General features: G+C 49.6%; 1 long non-coding RNA gene across 1 annotated transcript; it reads right to left on the bottom strand.

Moving 5' to 3' along the window:
* Window positions 1-557: 557 nt before the first annotated feature.
* Window positions 558-5474, bottom strand: LOC110586568. Its single transcript, XR_002480707.1, has 3 exons — window positions 5334-5474; window positions 2008-2106; window positions 558-885 (listed from the first exon to the last, which is right to left on the bottom strand). It is a non-coding gene; the product is annotated as an uncharacterized LOC110586568 (long non-coding RNA).
* Between the last annotated feature and the right edge of the window lie 526 nt (window positions 5475-6000).

Raw genomic sequence — 6000 nt, 5'->3', positions numbered from 1 at the left:
CAAATAAATAAATAAAATCTTAAAAAAAAAAAAAAAGAGTTACCATGGGAAATGCTCTCAATTTTTTTTTTTAAAGCCAACTATAGTGAGTCTTTGGTTGTTCTAGGAGCCCCTCAATTTTGAGGCCTGGAGTTGTGTGATCTATGTGGGGCACCCCAGAGGGTGCCACGCACTTCGGGAGGTCTGCTCCTCCCTCCTGGGAGACAGAGCAAACAGGATGCAACGGTCATTTCTCTCTCAGGGAACACCCTTTCAAATATTTGCTCTAAGTCATAAACCTCATCTTACTTTTGTCAAAGGTATTTTTTGAGCCTTTCTATAGAACGAGGTGTTTCATTTATCACATAGCCTTGAATATACTACTTGCCAATCTGCTGAGGGGTGGGGGGGACAGTCTCTACTGTGATTTGCCCTGTGAAATGTGTCCAGACTAGAGAAGGGAATCTTGTTACTCGCTGGAAAGAACTTGTACAGAAGAACAGGTTTGAGATGTTTTATGGGTGAACCATTTTGAAGGACACGATCTGCTTGTGAAGTGCACCTCCTCATCTTTGGGTTAAGAGGACAGCGGGAATTGTTGTGTATCCTTAAGAGCTGGGAGAACATTTGATTTCAGCCCCTGTCCCATCTTTGGACACTGGCAGATGGGCGAGGCCACCACCATAAACCAGCCAAGGCGGCCGCAACAGGTCACAAAGCCGGATGTCTGGGAAACTCATGTCGGTCATGACTTCTCTCTTCCTGAGCTCACGCTGCCTTGTCTCTCGGAAAACTATTTGTAAAGATAAATGAGCCCAAGCGGTACAGATGCTAAGCACAGGAAATTCCGCTTCATGATCTCAGGCTCCGTCGCTGGGTCATTGGAAGTTCAGCCTCCTAAGTTCCCTGGACATGGCAAAATGAAACCAAAGTTGAAAACCAAAAAGCAAAGCTGGGGGAAAACGTGGTCAGGCCGTTTCATTGTCGGTCGTCATTAGCAACCCACTCTTGGTGGAGACTAACGTCTGAATCGCTGGGCAGAGTGAGTGGAGCCTGTGAGGGGGACTCACCAGGCCACGCGGTCAGGCGCGGCGAGGAGTCAGAACATCGCGCAGGCTCTTCGCCAGATTCCATGCAGGCAGCGTGAATGCTGGGAGCAGGAACCTGGCGGTCCGGCCGATCCCAGCCAGCACCGGCTCTGATACCCGAGGGGGAAAGCAGCCAAGTCTCCCGACGGCCTGAAGAAAGGAGCACACGCAGCCTGACCCCTTCGCGTGCAAACGCCCGGGGGACAGCGTGGACACTGGTGAGCACTGCGCCCTGGTTACTGAGAGCGCACGGAGCTGGCTGGATTTTGAGACACTTGGCTGTGTGAGCTTGGCCGAGTTATTCAACGTGACTGAACCTCGACTCGATTGGGTGGTTTCTTAGATTTAATAATTCAAGATATGAAAAACTTCGATGCTACTGTTCTGTGTTGCTATTGGGAAACCGGCACCACGCGGCAAGCCACGGAGATACTGTTAACGGGTTGCAAACAAAGTAATAATGCTATAGTACCAACTCTTCCCTCAGTACCTCCTGCACCCCGGGTGGCATGCCTGGACAGCACCACTGCAAGGGACATACTGGGTGGCCTTTTTACAAGTGAGAAGATTCTGGAACGTGGTGCCAAGTCTCATGGATGGAGGAAGGCGGGGCTGTGATTTGAACAGAACCGTGTTCCTTCCATTGGCGCTTGGCTTGGTGGCAACAAGCTCGGGGCACACGGGAAAAGGACCTTTCCTGGCCCTCCCCGTGTCTGGGTGGAGCCACCCGTCTGGTTTTGCTACTGGAAAGAGGCCAGCGTTGACGCGGGCCATTTGCAAGCCTGCCCACAGAAGAGCCACGTGACTTGTCAGGCTGCCCCTGCCCAGTTTGTGAGACCACAAACAAAGGACTCCAGGAGGTGGCACCACCGCTTAGGGGAAAACTGCCCCCGGGGGTGGGGGTGGGGGTGGGCAGACGTTCCACCAACGAGAAACATACCTTTTTTCTGTTAAGCTTCTGAGATTTTGAGGTTATTTCAGTGATGGTTGAGATGCTGGGCTCCAAATTCAGCTCACTTCATTTTTTTTCCTTGTTCAGCTAACAAATCAAGTTCAACAAAATGAATTAAAGGACATATTGTGTGCTCGGTTCGGCGGCACATATAATAAAGGACATATTGTTTTCCCCCTTTAAAGAAAGAGGCCAAGTTGATACATGAATTAGCATTTCATTTAGGATTGCCAAACTCTGCACATGAAAACACAGATGCCCAGTTAAATCCGAATTTCAAATAAACAACAAATACCATTTTTAGTATGAGTACACTCTGTGTAATACTTGGGACATACTTATACTGAACAATAATTCATTTATCCGAAATTCAAATTTACCTGCATCATACCTGGCACCCCGAATCTCATTCTATCACATCCTTGCTGTGGACCCTGCTCAGAAAGTTTTCCCCATCACCTCCACAAACCAGCATTACTCCCACCTTCCAGTCCCAGCCCGAATGCTGCTGATTCCTGGAAACAGCCTCCCACGGTCTGTCCTGTGTAGCCCCTGAGCAGCTCTGGCCACACACACGCCCGCCGTGCGGGTATCTAACAGGCTTGCTTTTTTTTTTTAAGATGTATTTATTGGGACGCCTGGGTGGCTCAGTCGGTTAAGCGTCTGCCTTCAGCTCAGGTCATGATCCCAGGGTCCTGGGATCAAGTCCCGCATCGGGCTCCCCGCTCTGCGGGGAGCCTGCTTTTCCCTCTGCCTCTGCCTCTCTCTCTCTCTATCTCTCATGAATAAATAAATAAAATCTAAAAAAAAAAAGAGATGTATTTATTGGGATGTCTGCGTGGCTCAATCGGTTAAGCTTCTGCCTTCAGCCCAGGTCATGATCCCAGGGTCCTGGGATAGAGCCCTGCATCGGGCTCCTTGCTCAGCAGGGAGCCTGCTTCTCCCTCTGCCTGCCGCTCCCCCTGCTAGTGTTCTCTCTCTCTCTCACAAATAAAATCTTTAAGAAAAAAAAAAAAAGATTTATTTATTTATTTTGAGAGAGAGAGAGGAAGAGAGGGTGCACCCACGTATGAGTTGGGGGGAGGGGCAGAGGGAGAGGGAGAATCTCAAGCCGACTCCCCGATGAGCGTGGAGCCTAATGCAGGGCTTCATCCCACGAACATGAGATCATGTCCTGAGCCAAAGTCAAGAGTCGGACGCTTAGCTGAATGCATCCCTCAGGTGCCCCAAGGGTTGCTCTTCCTTCAGATTTTAGATTCTTGAGGGCGGAGATAGATTGTTTGTCTAGCACTCGCCCTACCATGTGTTCATTGAACACGTATTCACAGAGGGCCCATACCACAGCATGCACAAGACAGGCTGGGTTGTTGACACTGTGGGTTTCACAGTCTTGCAGGAAAGACAGGCATTACTCAAACAGTCCCACTTATGAGAAGGAATATCGCCAAGTGTAGAGACCCCAACTGTCCGCCAACTTCAGTTCTGCTCTAGTGCTCATGTAGCTGAGCTGTGGCGCATGGGGCGTGAATGGAAACGACACACGAGCCATCTTAAAAAAGGTGCATTTCCTCCCTTCGTCCTTGTCCCCTTCACAGGCTGTGAGCTGGGCCGGACCCCACAGGAGGGCCGCATGCTCGGAATGGCAGAAGCACCAGGAGGGTGGATCCGGGTCACCGACACTGTGAGTCTGAACTGACCTGACTCACCCGAGCTTGGTTTTGCCCAGGCTCTACCTAGGAAATAAGCTTGTGTTCATGCTGCTGTAATCTGGGGCTTCACTTCACTTGGAGAGTTTATATCCTAACTGGTATAGACAACATATGGGGTGTGAATAGAGTACAAAGGAAGGTCTGAGAAGGAGCAATTACGTACGAAAGTATCTCCAATGACCTTTCCCAGTGTGTGCGTGTGTACCTGCATCAGGTCAGGGACGTGGGGGTTGTGAAAACACAGCATCCACACCAACAGTGCAGACGTCCATCTTTCTTTGCGTTTGCAGTGTTTTCTCTACTTGCAGAGCGGTTTCTGTCAGCGAGGTCAGCCGGGGAGGGAAGGCTGTGAGACCCGCGGCTCTGAGCCCAGGGGGCAACGCAGCCCCCAGGCTGAAATTGGCGCCAAGGCCTTCCATGTCCATCTGAACCATAGTTGATTGTGGATTTTCAGGAAATGGGGAAAATAAAGCCCGCGCCTGCCATAGGCCGCGCAGATGGACGCTCTAGAACTCTGGGGGTTGTTTCCACATGGCCGCACATTGCCGAGGAAGCAGCAACGCCTCGTATCCCAGCTGTGCCCCCTCCGCCAATCACCCAGCGAACCTACAGGTGTGTTCGCGAGAGAAGTTGGGTTTTAGACATTACTTCTGCAATGTAGTTCCTTGTTTCATTCTCCTTTCACTTACAAACATACAGCCCACATTTTATTGTTACTATCTGAATTTTGTGTGAAGCTACCTAACATAAAAAGGACTCTTACAAATCAACAAGACAGACAAAACAACAGACAAAAGATAGTGCAAGAGACTGATTTCATAAACGGCCCCTATCAAAGCCTGTCTGTATCGTGCATGGGTTGGTGGCCTCTCACACTCATGCTGCGCTCGGCCGCCTGGGTGGTTTGGCTAATGCACTGAGTCCTCCTCTCTCCTCTCTTGGATCCTGGCCACTGTCAGGAACATAAGCCCGGGCTTGCCTGAGAGGAAGAGTCACATTAAAGCAGAGCCAATCCACCCGACACCAGCCTGCTGGCGCGACCTGGCCGCTGACCCCAGACACGGGAGTGAGCCCAGCTAGCAGCTGAGTTCAGCCAGGATCAGCAAAACCATCCGATGACCTGCGGAAAATTTTTTTTTTTTTTTTTTTACTTGAGAGAGAGAGAGAAATAGAGCACATGCGAGCCAGGAGGTGAGGAGGGGAGAGGCAGAGACAGAATTCCAAGCAGACCCCCCCACTGAGTGCAGCACAGAGTCTGACATGGGGCTGGATCTCATGACCCTGAGGTCATAACCTGAGCCGAAACCAAGAGTCGGATGCTTACCTGACTGAGCCACCCAGGTGCCCCACCTGCAGATTCTTGAGAAATAATTAACAGTTGTTGCTTTAAGCCACGGAGCCCAATGTGGGACTCGAATTCATGACCCCAAGATCATGACCTGAGCCGAGATCAGGAGTCGGGTGCTTAACTGGCTGAGCCACCCAGGCGCGCCTTGAGGTAGTTTGTTCCTAGGTAATAGCTAACTAATACAGATAAAAAATACAAAAGGTCAATAAGCAAATCTAAAAATGTTTGATCTGACCCATAATTAAAGAAACACAAACCTGAAACAATGAGATATTAAACCAGGTTAGTAGAAATCAGGTGTGGTAACACAGCTTTGCTGATGGTGTGTTAGAATCCGGCACTTTCGTGTATAGTAGATTCTGGAAGATATTTTGGCAAAATGAATCATGGAACACTACATCAAAAACTAATAATGTAATGTATTGTGATTAACATAACATAATAAAATAAAATTAAAAAACAACGAGTGTAATGGGCATGTGGCACTCAAGGCCCATCCCAACCCCCTTTGTATGTGACTTCATGCAATCACAGAAGCAGGAAAGTTATAAACTACGTCCCCTGGGCTCCAGTAGAGCCAGATTTCTTGATGTGAGTTGGATTCTGCTAATTGCTTGAGTTTGAGGAGGAACCGGCGCTCCTGGGGGTGAACTGTCATCAGTGATTGGTTTCCATGGAGACGTGCCGCCTGCAGCCAAGACAGCATGACTCTGGAGCTGGAAGGTGAGGGGCAGCGGCCCAGCCAGCAAGGATTCATCTGACGAGAAAGGCAGCACTTCTTTTTTTTTTTTTTTAAAGATTTTATTTATTTATTTGACAGAGAAAGACACAGTGAGAGAGGGAACACAAACGGGGAGTGGGAGAGGGAGAAGCAGACTCCCTGCCAAGCAGGGAGCCCGATGCGGGACTCGATCCAGGGACTCC

This window comes from Neomonachus schauinslandi, chromosome 5 (genome assembly GCF_002201575.2).
Source record: "Neomonachus schauinslandi chromosome 5, ASM220157v2, whole genome shotgun sequence".
Taxonomy (NCBI): Eukaryota; Metazoa; Chordata; class Mammalia; order Carnivora; family Phocidae; genus Neomonachus; species Neomonachus schauinslandi.
This window is presented reverse-complemented; position numbering and strand designations above follow the sequence as displayed.